Below are 18,145 nucleotides of genomic sequence, written 5' to 3' on the forward strand. Positions count from 1 at the left end.
AACTTAAGAGAGAAAAGGAATAGTAAACTAAGAATATTTTAAGCTTTTAATTTACATGTGGATCTTGTTACAGACCTGGGGTGCATCCAGATGGTTTTCATTTCCCTTTGATGTATGTTTGATGAACAGGATTCTTTAGAGAAGATTTATAAATGGAAAGGCTTCTTAATGTGGAGAGAAGTGTCGCAGTTAGTCAGTGCCACCTGCTGGCAATCTGGAGGTACTGCAGACCAGCTATATTTCAGAGGGGCGAAATTTTTAAAATTTTTAAATTTTGTTATTTTTCTGTCAAACCTCAACATGAATCAGCCATGGGTATACATATATCCCCCCTCGTTTGAAACTCCCTCCATCTCCCGCCCCATCCCACCCTCTAAGGTTGACACAGAGCCCCTGTTTGAGTTTCCTGAGCCATACAGCAAATTCCCGTTGCTATCTATTTTACATATGGTAATGTAAGCTTCCATGGTACTCTTCCCATACATCTCACCCTCTCCTGTTTATCCCAACCCAGGGATTGAACTAGTGTCTCCTGCATTGCAGGTGGATTCTCTACCACTGAGGCACCTGAGAAGCCAGGAGGGATGAATAGTTATCAGGAAAAACCCAGGCAGAGGAGAAATTCTTAAGGTTGGGGGAAAGATATAAAGGTGGTATAGAACAGACAGTAAACAAGCAATACCACAGTCAAGGTTTCACAGGGATGCTAAGCTCTCACAACTAAAAGAAGATTACTTCCTTTTGTTTTTTGGGGAGGAGTACATTTTCCAGAAGGAAAATATCAATTATATATCAAAATAACCAGTATGCCTTATTTTTACCCCTTACGCACCCTAATTTTCAATGTATTCCTTCGGGAGATCATCCTCACCCCAATCATAGTAAGTATCCACTTTATAAGAAAATGGAAAAGGTTCGTTTTTCAGAAACATGCTTTAGCTGGCTGCTGAGCACATCTCTTCCTAAAAGCAGGAAATCCTTGAACTGGACCAACTTCATCATCCCACTCCTTTTATTCTCAACTATATGAGACTATACCATATTGGCCATTGGTTTTTCTCTTCTCTTTTTTTCCCACATTCAAATGAAGACCTTCCGGGGTTAAAACAAACAAAACAACCAGCCTAAGGTGGACACACCAGGACTTCCCTGGTGGTCCAGTGGTTAAGACGCCACACTTGCAATGCTGGGAGTGCGGGTTGGATCCTTAGTCAGTGAACTAAAAGGGGCTTCCCTGGTGGCTCAGCGGTAAAGAACCCGCCTGCCAGTGCAGGAGATGTGGGTTTGATCCCTGGGTCAGGAAGATCCCCAGGAGAAGGGAATGGTTAGTCACTCCAATATTCTTGCCTGGAGAATTCCATGGACAGAGGAGCCTGGTGGGCTACAGTACATAGGTCGTAATAGGGATCAATAGAGACTGAGCGACTAATCAACAACAACAGTGTTGATCCCACATGCCTCAGGGTGCAGCCAAAAAAACAAACAAACAAAAAAAGACACAGCAAAGCATTCAGATTACAAGGCGATTTATTGAGTTAGTGGCATGTGAGCAAGCTCCTCCGGTGATCAGCAAACGCAGGCATCAGTGCGTTTCAGAGGAGTTCAGAGGAAAGAGAGGCTGGTGGGGTCAGGAGGGCCTCGAGCCCAGGCCTGGTCACCTGGTGATGTGCAGAACTCTCTAGAGGGGCCTGAAGCTCATCTCAGGGGCAAGTGGGTGCAGATGCCCCCATACTTAGAAAAGCAACTTTCACGCCTCACTCCTCCCTGAAAAAGAAACAGGGGAGGGGGAGGTGAGGGCTGATAATCACTGAGAAGCAGCAACCAACACTTTGATCCTCATCAACCCAGAAAGAACATCCTCCAAAGAAAGAAAAAAATTCCGAGCAGCTTTCCAACTTCCCGCGTGGGCTCTGGCTGTAGCTCCAGTGATGCCTCTGCCCTGTGTTTTGGACCCCCAGGGAACTGTTCGCCCCAGAGGGCCCCAGGTGGGGCTGGGGGGCGCACACTCATGGGCTCCTCTGGCGGTAGCGCTGCAGCGCTTTCTCCACCGCGTTCTCCATAAAGTCAGGACTGGAGACTTCCTGCGGGACTGTCACGGTGATGGGAAAGGAGTTGAAGAGCTTCACAGCCACCTTGGTGAGGCCAGATGGAATGCTGGGGTCGGAGCATTCACTTGGAAGGAGAAAAGGTAACAAGGGGGTGGGGAAGACGGTCAACCCAGACTCAGCTGGCAACTAAAGTAAGGCTTCATTCGGATCTGTGGACCCCTTTGCTTTTCCCTAACCTCCACAACTAGACAACTTGGTGAACGGAAATGCCCTCAGAGACACTACTTTTGGGGGGTAAATGCCTTCCATGAAGGACCATCCCAGGGGGAGCCCCACCAAGTAAAACATGGTTTCCCAGCTGCCATGCTTCCTTTGGGCAGCAGCCAGCCAGACAGTGGTAGAAAAGGAATCAGGGAGAGAAAAAGAAACGTTTCCTGGTACTAGAGTGATGCTGCTTATCACTGGAGGAGAACAATGGGCCAGTTCATGAGGCATCCTACGTGGGACAGGGCAGCTCTCTGGAAAGAGCTCTGCGGCCAGGCAGACAGGTTCAAACACCTGGGTGATCACCCCTCAGGTAGGAGATGCTGGGTAAGCTGTTGAACCTAGCCAATAAAATAGGATCGTGACACTCCGCCTCATCAGGCAATGAGGTCTCCGTGTACCGCTGTGCCTGAGTGTTTGCTTCCTGCAGTAGGACAAGTGCTCCATCAAAGCAGACATGCCCCCGTGAACATCTTGATCCCGTTTCACCCCTGGGGGAGGACCATGCGACCTCCAGACTGCACCATGAGTGCAGCTGCCATGTGTGGCCAGCACAGACTAACCATGGAGACCTGCAGATGGTACTGGTCATCGTTCTGCGTGAGGTTGGCCAGTTGGGACACCCAGGTGAACTGCTCGTTCAGCTGCTTGAGCAGGGCTGACGTGTTGAGCAGCTTCTGCTGGTAGGACTGGAGCAGCTGGTTGTACAGCCTGCTGAACTTCTCCGCCAGCTGCAGGGACTCGTTCAGCTGCTGACGCAGCAGCGTCTGAGTCGGGTTGCTGGCAGAACAGTCTGCCCAGAGATGGAAAGAACACAAACAAATGACAGGAATGTGAAGGGAGAGCTCAACAGGGATGAAAACAAATGGCAATCGGGTCACACAGCCAGTACCTAAGGCAGAGCTACTCTGAGCACCGTCTTTCCACCGTGTGTTTGCTGTCAGCCCAAGACAAAGCAGAGAGCTTGCCCTGAGTGTGAATCAGCACATACTATCTTCATCAAAGAAGTCTTGCTCTGGGAGACAGTGTCAGTTGAACTAAATTGTTTCAGTAACATCACTGATTTCTCTTTGGGTGCAAGATCCTGCCTCCCTGGAGATTGGCAAGGAGGGGCATTGTCCACACCTCAAGAAGCATGGACTTCAGGGCTCCGTGTGCAAAGACCAGGACCTCCTCTTGCTGCCCCCGTCCCCCCAGGAGTCATTTCCGGAAATGGTGGACATTACCTGTAGCTGCCATTTGTGTGGTACTGCTATGCCCCAGGCATCACCGAACGCTCTGGGTAGTGGTGATCTCTAATAGTCTGATGTATTCTGACGTCCAACAATGAAACTGAGGAGCACAGAGCTAAATCATTTGCCTGAAGTCATAGGATGAATTATTTGGGAGGTCAGGATGGTGAACTCAAGGCTTTAACTCCTAAACTTGGGCTCTTCCTATTGAGTCTGTGGCTCTCCAAAGTTCTCCAAGTTTGCCTATATATACAGACTTGGAAATTCTGGCCCCAAGAACCTGGCTAGCAGAAGAGCCAGCCAGGATCCTCGGACCACGAGCACACAGGAAGTGAGGGGGTCCAGGTTTGCCCATCTGCCCAGTGTGGCTGGCTGCCAAGCTCACCAGAGAGTAGGGAAGTTCACTGCTTTTGCTCCCCCCAACTCCCCCCCACCCCACCCACTGCAGGTGGTCAGGTAGACAGGGGTTGGAAACAACGCGCTCTCTCTTTAAAAACTACTGTTTTTCTCTCCCTTAATTGTTGAAAAATATCCCCAAAAGAGCACATGAAACTCAAGCAAGTCAGGGAAAAGGAGGAGTTCTTTGCACGCTTCATCATGCTGGTTGTAATCATTTCTATTGGTTTCGGTTTAGTCACTAAGTCATGTGAAACTCTTTTCAACCTTATGGACTGTATGTAGCCCACCAGGTTCCTCTGTCCATGGGATTCTCCAGGCAAGAATAGTGGAGTGAATTGCCATGCCCTTCTCCAGGGAATCTTCCTGACCCAGGAATAGAACCAGGGTCTCCTGAGTTGCAGGCAGATTCTTTACCGACTGAGCTATGACGGAAGCCCTTTAATCATTTCTATTAAATTAAAATAAAACATCAGGTGGAGCAAGACATAGGATTATGAACAATAACCTGGGTTGAGAAATATGTACAATGACTAACCTTAACTCTTTGTGCCAGAGAGTCATTGAAAATAAGGACAGTCATTGAGAACCGGGATGAAGTCTAGAGCAGTGGCTCTCACCTGGGACAGTGCTGTCCCCATGGATATTTGACAAGGTCTGAAAACACTTTTGGTTGTCACAACTGGCAGGGTAGGGGATGGGAGGTTACTGGAGGCCAGAGATGCTATGAAACACCTTAGAGTGCACAGGGAAGCCCCCATCACAGAGAATGATCTGGTCTAGGGACTTCCCTGGGGGTCCAGTGGTTGAGAATCTGCCTTGCAATGCAGGGTCATGGGTTTGATCTCTGGTTGGGGAACTAGGATCCCACATTGCACGTGGCAACAACTGAACCCACCCACTGCAATACATGACACAGTGAGGGTCACGCAGGCCACAGCTAAGACCCTAAGCAGCCAAATACATAAATAAATATTTTTTAAAAATAAATATTAAAAAATGATGAAACCTATCATAAAAAAAAAAAAAAAAGAATGATCTGGTCCAAAATGCCAGGAGAATGGAAATTGCAAAAGTTCAGTCTGGAGGTCCCAGGCAGCACACGCTCCAAAGGTTGCAAGCACTTTAGATAAGAAGTCATAAATCTTCCTCAGTGTAGAAAAGAAAACCAGTGTTTCAGGAAGTTGTGATCAGTGACGGTTAAGATCAGTACCAGGGGCACCAATCTGAGCTTGGGCATCGGTAGGTCTCTTCTTCTGGCCCTAAGGTGACTTTCTCACTGCGAGGTACTGTGTGATTTACGGTTTCCTACCTATGATATTTTATGGGCTAAACCCAAGAGGCGTGCTTGTGGACTCACCTCACTTCTTCATAGATCAGCCTCATATAGCACTTGTACTTTTGCAGTGGCTTCTAAAATCACAGCACTGAGATTAGGAATATTTAACCAGACTCTGAAGGCCTGCCCAGGCACCCAAAAGAATTAAGATCAAAGCCACAGGATCGATCCACTTGGGGTGGGGGTGGGGATAATTAACTCTTTCCTTCCGAGCATAAACTTCTGTGAGCCAGGAAGTGTGTCTCTGCTTTTACAGCAGAAGAGAGCTATTTCCTTTGCCTCAGGGACCAACCAACCACAAGGAAGGTGGTCAGGAAGTGCAGGTACCACAAGGAGAGTCCTGTATGTTCAGGGCAGAGAACACAGCAGCACTGGTGGGGAACACACTCCAAACACCCCACAGGAGGGGTGTCCTGTAATCCTGAGCAGGTCACTGAACCTTCTCTAACTCAGTCTCCTCTGTAAGATAAGTAGCCACCCCAGTTATCCAAGGGAGCAGAGTAAATATGAAGTGTGTAGAAGACGAGTGTTCAGTAACAAACACTTGGAAAGAGTTTAACAGAGTTCACACTGTCGAAGGGTTTCCTCGATGGCTCAGTGGTAAAGAATCCGCCTGCCAATGCAGGAGACTCGAATTCGATTCCTGGGTTGGGAAGATCCTTTGGAGTAGGAAATGGCAACCCACTGCAGTATTCTCGTCTTGGAAATCCCACAGACAGAGGAGCCTGGCGGGCTATATATTCCGCAGGGTTGCAAAGAGTTGGACACGACTTAGTGACAAAACAACAGTAACAACAACATGCTATCTAAATTTTCATCGTCTGCAGCCCAAAATGAGGATGTCTACTGGGTTTGGCCCTTGGGGACAGACTAACTGGAGGAAGTCACAGTTGACAGCTTTTTAGAAAGCACAGCTGCCCCTCCTACAGTCAGCCTGTTAACCCTGAACTGATGCGGTAAGTATTGGGTTGGCCATAAAGTTCTTCAGGTTTTTCTACAAGATGTTATGGAAAAGCCTGAATAAACTTTTTGGCCAACCCAATACTTTGTATTCTGTCTCCCAACTTTGGGGACGACTCTGCATCCTAACCCTCGACCCCAGATGGGGATCCAGGCAGAACCAAGCAAAGGACCCCTCTCCCACCAAGAGCCACAGCTGGAAGGTAGCAGAGTTGGCGTTTGAACTCCTATCCGCTTGACGCCCTAAAGGCAGCCCCAGGGAGGTGCTGGGAACCTGAGGACACAGGAGACCAGGGGTCTCCGACTCACCCACTCCCAAGATCTCCTGGCACTTCTCGCACTGCTCCTCCATCCACAGGCATCCCGTGGAGTTGTGGCGGATCTCCTTGCACACAGTGCGGTCACTGTTTTCTGGGGACACACAAGGGAAGTCACACGGAGCAACATGGGCCGCCCCATCTCTCTGAGCCCTTCCACACCACTGCCTGGCCCTTTGAGATGGTTCTGCAGGCAGAGCAGGTTGGCATCTGGCTGTCTGCCTGCAGAAAGACACAGGCTTGGGTCAGCAGTGGGACTCCCTGCAGCAGGACCAGGAGGTGGTTCCCAGGGCCCCCTGAGCTGGGTATGGCCTCCCTCTCACCATTGCCACCTGCTGACACCTCTCCCACCTCCACATTTTCTGATCCGTCCATACTTCTCTTTGGCATTATAACCTGCTTTGCTCTGCATTCTGTCTGGCTCATTTCTCTCCCCCTTGAAGGCAGGAGTAAGATTCACCTTGGAACCTCCTTATAACACAGGGTGCCCCACCCCCGACCTTAAGATATGCAGTAAATGCTTATTCAAGTCAATTTGTCATTTAGCCGCTAAGTCATGTCTGACTCTTTTGTGACCCCATGGACTGTAGCCCGCCAGGTTCCTGCTGTCCATGGGATTCTCCAGGCAAGAATACTGGAGTGGGTTGCCATTTCCTTATCCAGGGGAGCTTCCTGACCCAGGGATTGAACCCATGTCTCCTGCACTGGAAGGTGGGTTCTTCACCACTGAGCCGCCAGGGAGGCCCATTCAAGCCAATACCCTCCTGTATTTCCAATCCATTACAAGCCAAGCCCCAGTGCCAGTCAAACTGTAGCATTTAGGAGATGGGGTTGGCCAACCAGGGTCTACTGATTCACTGAAAGAAGACACTTCTAAAAGTTTTGGCTTTTCATGTCCATGTTAGAGTTCATTCATTCAAAAGATACTCACTGTGTGCCCATTCTCTACCAGACCCTAAGGTTATAGCCACGAACAGCTGAGCTGTTCTCACTCATAGCAGACATTACCAATAGATCACGACACTCTGGGCTCCAATGCAGCCAGAACTAATCAGTTGCAAATGGCATGTGAAATGAAGCTGTGATACTGTGATTTATCGTAAGAAACATATATATGGTCTGGTTCCTGACAAGGAGGTCCTAAATCTCTTGGAATTTCCCGTGATAAGAGCAATCAAGCTGTCTTTGCTTTGTTAGGGAAGTAACTTTTTGAAAGTTTCTGAACTTCCTGATGTTCAAGCTGGTTTTAGAAAAGGCAGAGGAACTAGAGATCAAATTGCCAACATCCGCTGGATCATGGAAAAAGCAAGAGAGTTCCAGAAAAACATCTATTTCTGCTTTATTGACTATGCCAAAGCCTTTGACTGTGTGGATCACAATAAACTGTGGAAAATTCTGAAAGAGATGGGAATACCAGACCACCTGATCTGCCTCTTGAGAAATCTGTATGCAGGTCAGGAAGCAACAGTTAGAACTGGACATGGAACAATAGACTGGTTCCAAATAGGAAAAGGAGTACGTCAAGGCTGTATATTGTCACCCTGTTTATTTAACTTCTATGCAGAGTACATCATGAGAAACGCTGGACTGAAAGAAACACAAGCTGGAATCAAGATTGCCGGGAGAAATATCAATAACCTCAGATATGCAGATGACACCACCCTTATGGCAGAAAGTGAAGAGAAACTAAAAAGCCTCTTGATGAAGATGAAAATGGAGAGTGAAAAAGTTGGCTTAAAGCTCAACATTCAGAAAACGAAGATCATGGCATCCGGTCCCATCACTTCATGGGAAATAGATGGGGAAACAGTGGAAACAGTGTCAAGACTTTATTTTTCTGGGCTCCAAAATCACTACAGATGGTGCCTGCAGCCATGAAATTAAAAGACGCTTACTCCTTGGAAGGAAAGTTATGACCAACCTAGATAGCATATTCAAAAGCAGAGACATTACTTTGCCAACAAAGGTTCGTCTAGTCAAGGCTATGGTTTTTCCTGTGGTCATGTATGGATGTGAGAGTTGGACTATGAAGAAGGCTGAGTGCCGAAGAATTGATGCTTTTGAACTGTGGTGTTGGAGAAGACTCTTGAGAGTCCCTTGGACTGCAAGGAGATCCAACCAGTCCATGCTGAAGGAGATCAGCCCTGGGATTTCTTTGGAAGGAATGATGCTAAAGCTGAAACTCCAGTACTTTGGCCACCTCATGCGAAGAGTTGACTCATTGGAAAAGACTCTGATGCTGGGAGGGATTGGGGGCAAGAGGAGAAGGGGATGACAGAGGATGAGATGGCTGGATGGCATCACTGACTCGATGGACATGAGTCTGAGTGAACTCCGGGAGTTGATGATGGACAGGGAGGCCTGGCGTGCTGCGATTCATGGGGTTGCAAAGAGTCAGACACGACTGAGCGACTGATCTGATCTGAAGGATGGGGGCTGATTGATGGGAGAGCCAACTACATGATTAAAAGGTTAGAACTTTTAGCCCCAGCCCCTGATTTCTAGGGAGGGGAGAGAGAGGCTGGAGATTAAATCAATGACCAATGGTCAATGATTTAATCAACTGTGCCTCTGTAACGAAGACTCTATGAAATCTAAAAGGATGGGTTGGGAAGCTTCTGGGTTGATGAACACATGCACCAATGAGACACAAGAGCCTGCTGACTCAGAGAGGAAATGAAGGCTCTCCAGCCCTCCCCATCCCTTTTTCTGGGCATCTCTTCCATCTGGCTGTTCTTGACTTATACCCTTTTATTTTTATTACTTTTTTTAATGGATGACCAATGGGCTAGTCACCCATTGGTGGCTTTTTTAAAAATGATTTTACTTATTTTTGATTTTTAAAATTTATCTCTGGTTGTGTCAGGCCTTAGTTGTATCATGCGGGATCTTTCATTGCGGTACACAGGCTTAACTGCCCTGTGGCATTGGGATTCTAGTTCCCCAAGCAGGGTTCGAACTCATGTTCCCTGCACTGCAAGGTAGATACTTAACCTCTTCCCCAGTGGTCCAGATATAACCCAAGATATATCCTTTAAAAATAAATTGATTATCTAGTATGTAAAATGTTTTTCCGGGTTCTGTGGGCTTCTTGAACAAATTAATTGAACCCAAGGGGATGCTGGGTTCCACTTGCAGTGTAAGAGATATGGGTTTGATGCCTGGGTCAGGAAGATCCCTGGGAGAAAGAAATGGCAACTCACTCCAGTATTCTTGCCTGGGAAATTCCATGGACAGAGGAGCCTGTCAGGCTACAGTCCATGGGGTTGGAAAGAGTTGGACATGACTTAATGACTCAACAACAATAAAAGGAAGCGGTCATGGAACACTCTAATCTACAGCCAGCCAGTCAGAAGCACAGGTGACCACCTGGATTCATGATTGGCGGTTGAAATCGGGGGTGGGCGTGGTGGGGCAGACTTGTGGGACTGAGCCCTGAAGCTGTGGGGTCTGATGCTGTCTCTAGGTAGATGGGGTCCGACTTGAGTTGAACTGCAGGGCACCCGGCTGGTGTGGGAGAACCCCTTGGTAGGGAAATCCCCACACTTGGAACTCGGTGCAGAATCAAAGAAGCATATTCAGTTCTCATTCCCCTGCCCGAGACATGCTGTGCTGAAGGGGCAGGGCGCCTTGTCACCTGGTGGCCAACCAGTCCTGAGCCGCTTCTGCACACAGGAGCATAGAACTTCATGCAGATCTGCTTCAGGCAGGGCTTACACTCGTCCCAGAGGGCGGTCGTGGTCTTCTTGCACACCCCCTGGGATGCCTTCAGCTTGGTTTCGGAATCCCTGGTGTCATTCAGGGGGTTCTGGGGGATGACACAGGCTGGCTTAGCCACAGAAACCACGGACTTCCCCTTCCTGAAGCAGGCATGGGTGCCCACCCCCAACTCTGCCCAACCTGGCACATGGGTGCTTATTTCCATCCTGCTCTGGCTCACAAGTTCCCACATTTGCCACCAGGATGTCCCTTCTCATCTGGTTTTAAACATCCTCCCATCTTCATCCTGCTCGTTAGTCCTTTCTGGCCACTAGAGCCCATCTAGACATCTTTCTCTGATGCTGCACCTAATGTCTTTACCCCAAGACTTCCCCCTTCTCACTAAATACCCCACTTTATACTCTCAACTTCAGGAATTTAAATATCATCTTCCAAAGCTTCCTTGAATCTTATTTTTCTATGGCAACCACAGTCTGCAGCATGCCATGGGAATAGGTAAGTTTCTAAAATCAAAATCACACCTGCTACCAAAAGTCTCTAACATGACCATGACATTTGATCCAGTAATTCTGCAGGCATCTATCCCAAGGAATTCCTGCAATCAAGGAAAAATCTGTATGCCTGAAGATATTTTTTAAATATTCATAAATGGCAAAAAAAAAAAACAAAAACTGGAGTTAACTCAGATGTTCAAAACTAGGGGACAAGTTAAGGAAATAGTACTACCTACAAATGGTAGCTAGGACAGCATTACCAAGGATGTTTGTAATAAGTGTTAAATATTATAATAAGCATTTCTCATGTTAAAAAATTAATGAGTTTGAGTACAGCCACTGTCCAAAAAGTACAGAGGAGAAAAAATAGTAAGAAATAGATCAAATGTAGGTATCCTTAGATACCTAAGGAATTGTCCTAAAGTAAAAGGATTATGGAAAAACTTTTCTTCTGCTTTTCTATATTAAAATCTTGAAAAATAAGTGTTTTACTCTTCAAAGAATGAAGTAGACCATCTATACCCCCAGATGAAGCTGCACTAGGAATGTCTGAGCAGGAGGAGCCATGTGAAATCTTCTCCTGCTCCATGTCCCCTGTCCCCTGGTCTGTGTCCACTGCCTCTTGCTCCCAAATGGGGAAGGCCACCACACCTTCTATGAGGCCAAGTCACAGGCAGTTCCTTTCTTTCCAGTTCTCATATTTCTCATCTGAGAAGTCATGAAGTCTTTCTCCAAACATGATGTGCTTTATAGAACCTGGATTGTCAAATATTAAATTCCAGTGAGAAACAAGATATTCCAGTGAGAAACAAACATTCAAGAACAAGACTTGCCACTTCTCCGTGGAGTCTAGGAGGTTTCTCATAGCATGGCGGGAATTTCTACTCATACCAAGAAAGGGCATTAAGTTTCAGAGAAAGTTAGAGCTGCACCCAGGCCAACATTTCTGCAAGTGGCTACCATGAAATTGTGCTCCAAGCTATCAGGAAAAAAATAAATGGATTCCCTGGTCAATTGGATTTGGAAAGCACTTGGGTTAAATGAAGTTACATGTGTTTCTTCACCACAGAACTTCTCTGAGTCTTTATAATGATTTCACCCCACACATCAGGGACCATAGGCTGCATCTCAGTATCTCTGTCATTAGGGGTAGGGTAGCAATCAGGGTAGAATTTGAGGATACCCTGACAAAGACTATTGATTTTTTAAATAAGCTGGGCTTCCCAGGTGGCGGTAATGGTAAGAACACGCCTGCCAGTGCAAGAGACATTTAAGAGACGTGGGTTTGATCCCTGAATCAGAAAGATCCCCTGGAAGAGGAAATGGCCACATGCTCCAGTATTCTTGCCTGGAGAATCCCACGGACAGAGGAGCCTGGCGGGCTACAGTCCATGGGGTCTCAAAGAGTTGGACACAACTGAGGGACTGAGCACAGCACAAATAAGCTGTTTGTCGAATGACAGTGGCTTAGTTGTGTATGCTCACTGTTGGACTTAGGTGTCTCTTTACAAAGTAGTCCAGAACTCAGACGTGGGCAATACAGTGTGTGCCTGCTATACCCCCAAAGGTATTACCCACACTAGATAAGCTTCCTGAAGGTAGGGTGCCATCCCCCTTCTAACCCGTGACAGTGACAGACCCTACCCAAAGCCGACGTTGGAGCTTGCACACAATCGGGGTTTAGAAAAATCTATTGAAATGAATCTGGCAGCAGGCTTGTAACGAAACCAGATCCAAAATCTCATCTCTTAAAGCTTTCAAAAGCAAATAAACCTTCCCTATTTGTTAACCACAGCCCCTGGTATCAGATGACACAGCGGGGAAGGAAGGAGGGCAGGTCACCACGGCAACCTGGCAGGGCACCTGGAGGAGCAAGGGCCACTCTCTCCCTCCAGCACAGAGGATCAAGGTTGGGGCCACGGAGCTCTTCCTTACCTCTTTCTTCTTCTTGGCTTCCTCTAGGGAGCTGTGCAGTAATTTGCGCTCTTCGTTGGTTTGTTCTATTTGGGTCCTTATCTGTTTCACCTCCTTGAGGGCATTTTAAATTTCTTTATTCACATACTTACTCCCCTCGGTGGACATTTCTGCAGGAAAAGGGCAGAGAGGTGGATGATGTGAGTGGGTGGTGCTGGGAATACAATCCTGGAACCATTTGAAAGGGTCAGAAAGGCCAGTGGATCTAGGGGCTGCCATGGCTGGGGTCCCCCTGGCAAGCAGCCTTCAGGGTCCCAGCTTCACTCTGACACAGGTTCCATTCCAGGTTCCATCTCCAGGGCGCACTAAAGACCCAGGGCCTGAGAATCAATTACCCAGCTGCTCAGAAATGCAAACATTGGAGCAGACACACCCAGAGAAATAACCCAGTCTGCCCCTGGGGCTCTGGAGGAGCAGCCTAACTAACTGCAGAAGAAAATGTTCAAGGAAAAAAAAAAAATCCTGGAAGCATAATTTGATGTTTAAGCATCAAAATATAAAATAGTATCCTTTTGGATACAGTCCTTTCTGGAAAGCAGTTTAAGCAAACATCTGAACTTCGTCTTTGTTCCAATGCATGGTGTCAGGTGACAGGGACACCGAGGTGACTTAATTACACCATCCCACAAGGAGACTGATCAGACATACCACATCGTTTGACAAATACAATGAGACAATGTTACTAAAGTACTAAAAGTAATAGCCCACGCTTCTCTGGTGCTTATCCTGGGCCAGGCACCGTGCTAGATGCTTCATATGCATTTTATCTAAGACTCTCAACACTGCCTTCACCTCATTGCATAAATGAGGATGAAGAATCATAATGAGATCAAGATACTCACCCACAGTTATACAGCTGGGAGGGTGGAGATAGACTCCCACCCACCTCTGATCTCAACATTTGGTTTTCTAACTACTACCCCAGAGAGTTGGTCAGCTCGCAGGACAAGAGTGGAGCAGAGGGAAGATGGGTGTCAGGAAGGACCTAGCAGAAGAGGGGAACTAAAAGCTGGGCTCTGAAGGATGATAAGCCCTCCTAATGAATTATATTTTCTCTTTCCTGAACCCAGAGCATTGGTTTTGTAGGTGGAAAGGTGGCAGACACAGGTGGTAAGCGTTATGGAAACTCAAGGGGGAAGTCCACAGAGGCCCCAATGGTCCAGGCTTCATGGAGCTTCAGGGGGAGCTGTGTGGGTACTGGGCCAAGCTGAATGGGAAGAGAACAGCCAGATGAGATACAAGATCCAGAAAGGGCTTGGGGTCCACTTGAAAGTGCCTGGAAGCCAACCTGACCACAAAGAGCCTTGACTAGCAACAGGGAGCTCAGAGAAGGACCCAGGCAGAGCAAACCAGACCTCATGCACAGGTCAGAGATGGGCTCTGACCCTTGGGGTCCTGACAGAAGGGCATGACGGGTCACTTATCCCGGAGCTCTTTGCCCGAGATTGCCCGGCCACTCTCCCAGCTGAGCAGCAGCCCCATCAATAGCAGGAGAGTCTTCAGCTTGCCTCCTTCTCCAACTCTGGAATCCCAGCAAGCCTCTGTTTGGAGAGAACAGGGGACTGTCATGGTAATAGCTGGACAGCCCGCTGCGTCCAGCCCAGCCTGCTGCCTGCTTTCCTGGAGCCCTGCTGAGGCCTGGCCCTCCACTATGCCCTCAGCTCACATCCCAGGGACTTGACAAGAAAGGATCACTCTTGCCACTGGGCACTTTCAAAAGAAAGTGGAGGCAGCGGGGTACCGGGAAGAACCCCAGGAAAGCAGCCTAATACAGAAGAAATAAGGATCTGGAGTTGGAACCACTGGACTCGGGTCCAAGCCACCCTCCTCCTGCTCCTCCTCCTCCCCTCTTCCTCCTCTTCCTCCCCTCCCCTCCCCTTCCTTCTTCTCTTCCCATCATAGCTGACTATGCCTGCAAAAGACACATGAGATTTCTGCATCCAGAGAAGGCGTCTATCTCAACAAACTCAACTCTGAAAACACCTCTCTTGGGTCACTCATCCAGCCTCTCCCATCCCCCTAAAGTGGGGACTGCAGCCCTGAACACATCCAGTCCCCTGCTGTCGGCATCACCAATCAACCACAGCACCATTCCCCAACCAAGCCTCAACACCTCCCAAAAGTGCTTTTCAACGGCCTGAAGCAGTGATAGCCTCAGACCCTCTGGGTCGGCACAGGGAAATAAATCCATTTATCATCCCCAGTGTGAGACTCGAGGCAGGAGGCATGGATGGGAGTAGAGTGAGGCGAGGAGGACAGTGGTCTTCAGGGAGTATAGAGAGGGAGGGGCAAGGCCAAAGGGATTGGTGGGGTGTGGCACTGTGGGGGGAAAGGAGCCTCCCCAGAAGAAGTCCTGCTGGGAGCAGCGCTTCTCTGCTCCACCAGGTCCCTTTCACTTGGCTGGTCCCTCTAAGCCCACAGCAGGGCACCTCCCAAGGTCCTCCCACCATCACTTGGCTAGCTGCCCTGAGCCCTGGACCAGCTGGTCTTACACAATGGATCCTTTCCCCAAAGCTGAAGTTGTTGCAAAACAAAAATCCCTCTCCCTGCATCCCTCTCCCATCCCGCACCCCTCCTCCTCACAACTGCTCATCTGAACTTACCCACTTCACCCTAACAAGAACGGGAAGGGGCTCTCCCCTTCCTGAAACGATGCACACCCTGAAGCCGTTCTCAGCTCCTCCACAGGTCCGCTGGGACCCTTGGGAGAAAATGAATAAGGCAAGTCTCTCCTGAGACACAATTAGAAAGGCAGCTGGGCTGTGGTCCCTGAGTAGAGTAGCGTGGGAGAGGAGAGCGGGTCACTGCCCTCTGCAGAGATGGTGGGTGGGCAGCTAAGCCAAGGTGCTAGTTCAGGTCTGCCAGACACTGCCCCTGCTGCTCACTGAGGCCTGAAACGCCTGGAGCACAGACAGAGGCTTTGTCATGCCAGAGAGAGAAAGCCAGAGAGAAACACCCCTCCAGCAGAGCACTCCTCCCCCATAAGTGAAGGCTTTGTAGAAATCATACCCCAGCCTTTGAAATAGGCTGTGACTGGAAGACAGGGCATTGGGTCCTGAAGAAAAGAGACTCAGGGAAGCCAAAGGCAGGAGCGCTGGATGAGGAGTCCGGAAACCCAGGGGTCAGTACAGGATCTCCCATCAGGAGCCTGGGGACCATGGGAGTCGTGGAGCTGAGAGCTGGGACAGGGACCTGTCTCCCACCCAATCACCTCAGAGGTAAGGCAGAACCCAGAAACAGGCTGGGGCTCCCCAAGGCCTGCAACAAGCTGGTGGCAACCCCAGGATGAGAACCCAGCCCTCCCAATCCCCCAGCCCAGTGTTCTTTCCTTGACACCAATTCACTGATATCTGAGCCTCAGTTTCTCCGTCTGTAAAATGGACGTAATACAGATCTCAGAGATGTGAATGTGTTCTGTAAACACAAGGGTCTTATGTCATCTTTGCAAATTCTGACTCCTTCAAAAATAGACGTAGGACCAGTTGTGGGCACTGGCACAGTATCCTTTGGGGAAGTGGGAGGAGGTGGCACGTAGAGAGGGACAGAGGAAAGGAAGCAGGCACACAGAGGCCACCTGTGGTCCCTCCCTGCTGCTGACTCCTTTAAAGTACCTGGGAAGTAGCCGGGAGTCTTGTTATCACACTAGATTCTGATTCCGAGACTACTGTGCTAACACACATGCAGATGATATTGACACTAGCCCAAGGGCAGTACGGGGACAGTGGCTGTGCAGCCAAATTGCCCTCCCTTTGCACCGACTCCCCTCCCCTCCCCTCCCATCTTCAGACTAGGGCACCTGGTTGCCAACTGCTCTGATTAAACAAGCCTCTCAAAGGCTCTCCTTTCCCCAGAGGAAGCCATGGGGAAGACACTGTCACGCGGAGTAAGCTGCAGGGTAAAAAGCCCAAGCTCCTCTCCTACTCCATCCCAAAATATAGCAAACTCAATCAAAAAGAAAAACAAAACAATTGCCAGTAATTCACACCTTCCAGAGGCAACCATTAGCACTGTGGTATCTCTCCTCTTTTCTGTGCATTTGCATACAATTGGATCCTTTACATCCACTATCTTCAAATACACTCTAAAAGCACAGTTTTGCAGCTGTGTAATAGTCTCTTATCTGGTGTACCTTATTTTGCCATCCCACATGGCTGATCTTTTAAATTGTCTGTAATTTCCAACTATTATTATAACGAAGTCTCAAAAGCATCCTGTTACAATACCAGTACTTACTCTTAAATTCCTAACCCCACTCTTAAATAGTAATAATCAGCTTCTTTTTTCGATAGGTCCAGAAATTCTGAAAGGTCAAGACTTGGGTTCTAATCGCAATTCTGATACCTGTTTTCTGTTTATCTTTGGAGATTTTTCTTTCTGTTTATCCTTCCAGATTTTCATTTATAAGATGTGACAGTTTGAATCAGATGTCTAAAACCTGATGGAGGTTGTGTGACGTTTCTCTGATGTACTCTGGTGCATTAGGAAGCAGCTCTGCCACTCCAGCAGCAGCGTCAGTTCTCCAGATGTCAGTTTCCCCATCTTCACAAAAGGAGGTTCACTAACATCTATCCTGTTTACCCCACAGAATTGTGATTGGAGTTCATAAACAAAGAGGGTCCCGAGTCCCTGCCTGTACGCCGACCCCACAATTTTCGGTCCCCAACTCGGTTCCCTGGCGATGGGGCTCCAGCCACTTCCCTTCCCTGGATCTTCCGACTCCACCCTAAGGGCCCCCTCTGACAGCCCGGGGACTACCAGCGACCATCCTCTCCTCGCCTGGCGGCCCCCGACCCCCAGCCCTACGCTCGTCTTCCCGGCGGCGGGGCTGCGCAGGGGACTGGAAGAGTGGGGACGTCTCACCCGTCAGCGCCGCCCACAAGCTTCTGGCGACGCCGAGTGCACTGCACGGTGAGGCTCCCGTGTTTATAGCGCTGCGCTGCGTATACACCCACTTTGGGAATGGCTCCAAACCTGCAGGACGCCCAAAGAATGCCGTAGAAAGCACCGAGAGCTTTCCGGAAGCCGGCGCGGGAAGCGGGCCGAGATGCAGGGGGTGGGCATTTGGGGAGGTGGGTGAGGTGCAGCACCCGGCGCGGGGCATAGGGGGGCGCTTTGGCACCGCGAAAGGCTCGGGCGGAGACAGACGCTGGGGCACGGGGTCGCACCCAAGGGGCTCAGAGCCGGGGCACGGCGCCCTAGAAGGGGAGAGCCTGAGTTAACATGCACGGCGAGCGCCCAGCTCCGCAGGAGTGGAGGGATGCTCCGCGCCCCTGCCTGGTCCCTCAGATCAGATCAGATCAGTCGCTCATTCGTGTCCGACTCTTTGCGACCCCATGAATCGCAGCACACCAGGCCTCCCTGTCCATCACCAACTTCCAGAGTTCACTCAGACTCACGTCCA

At 49.0% G+C, this 18,145-nt stretch overlaps 1 pseudogene; it reads right to left on the reverse strand.

The window, feature by feature from the left end:
• Positions 1–1,509: 1,509 nt before the first annotated feature.
• LOC113897475 lies at positions 1,510–12,852 on the reverse strand (annotated as a pseudogene).
• Positions 12,853–18,145: the final 5,293 nt, after the last annotated feature.

Source organism: Bos indicus x Bos taurus, chromosome 8 (assembly GCF_003369695.1).
Source record: "Bos indicus x Bos taurus breed Angus x Brahman F1 hybrid chromosome 8, Bos_hybrid_MaternalHap_v2.0, whole genome shotgun sequence".
NCBI classification, from domain to species: Eukaryota; Metazoa; Chordata; class Mammalia; order Artiodactyla; family Bovidae; genus Bos; species Bos indicus x Bos taurus.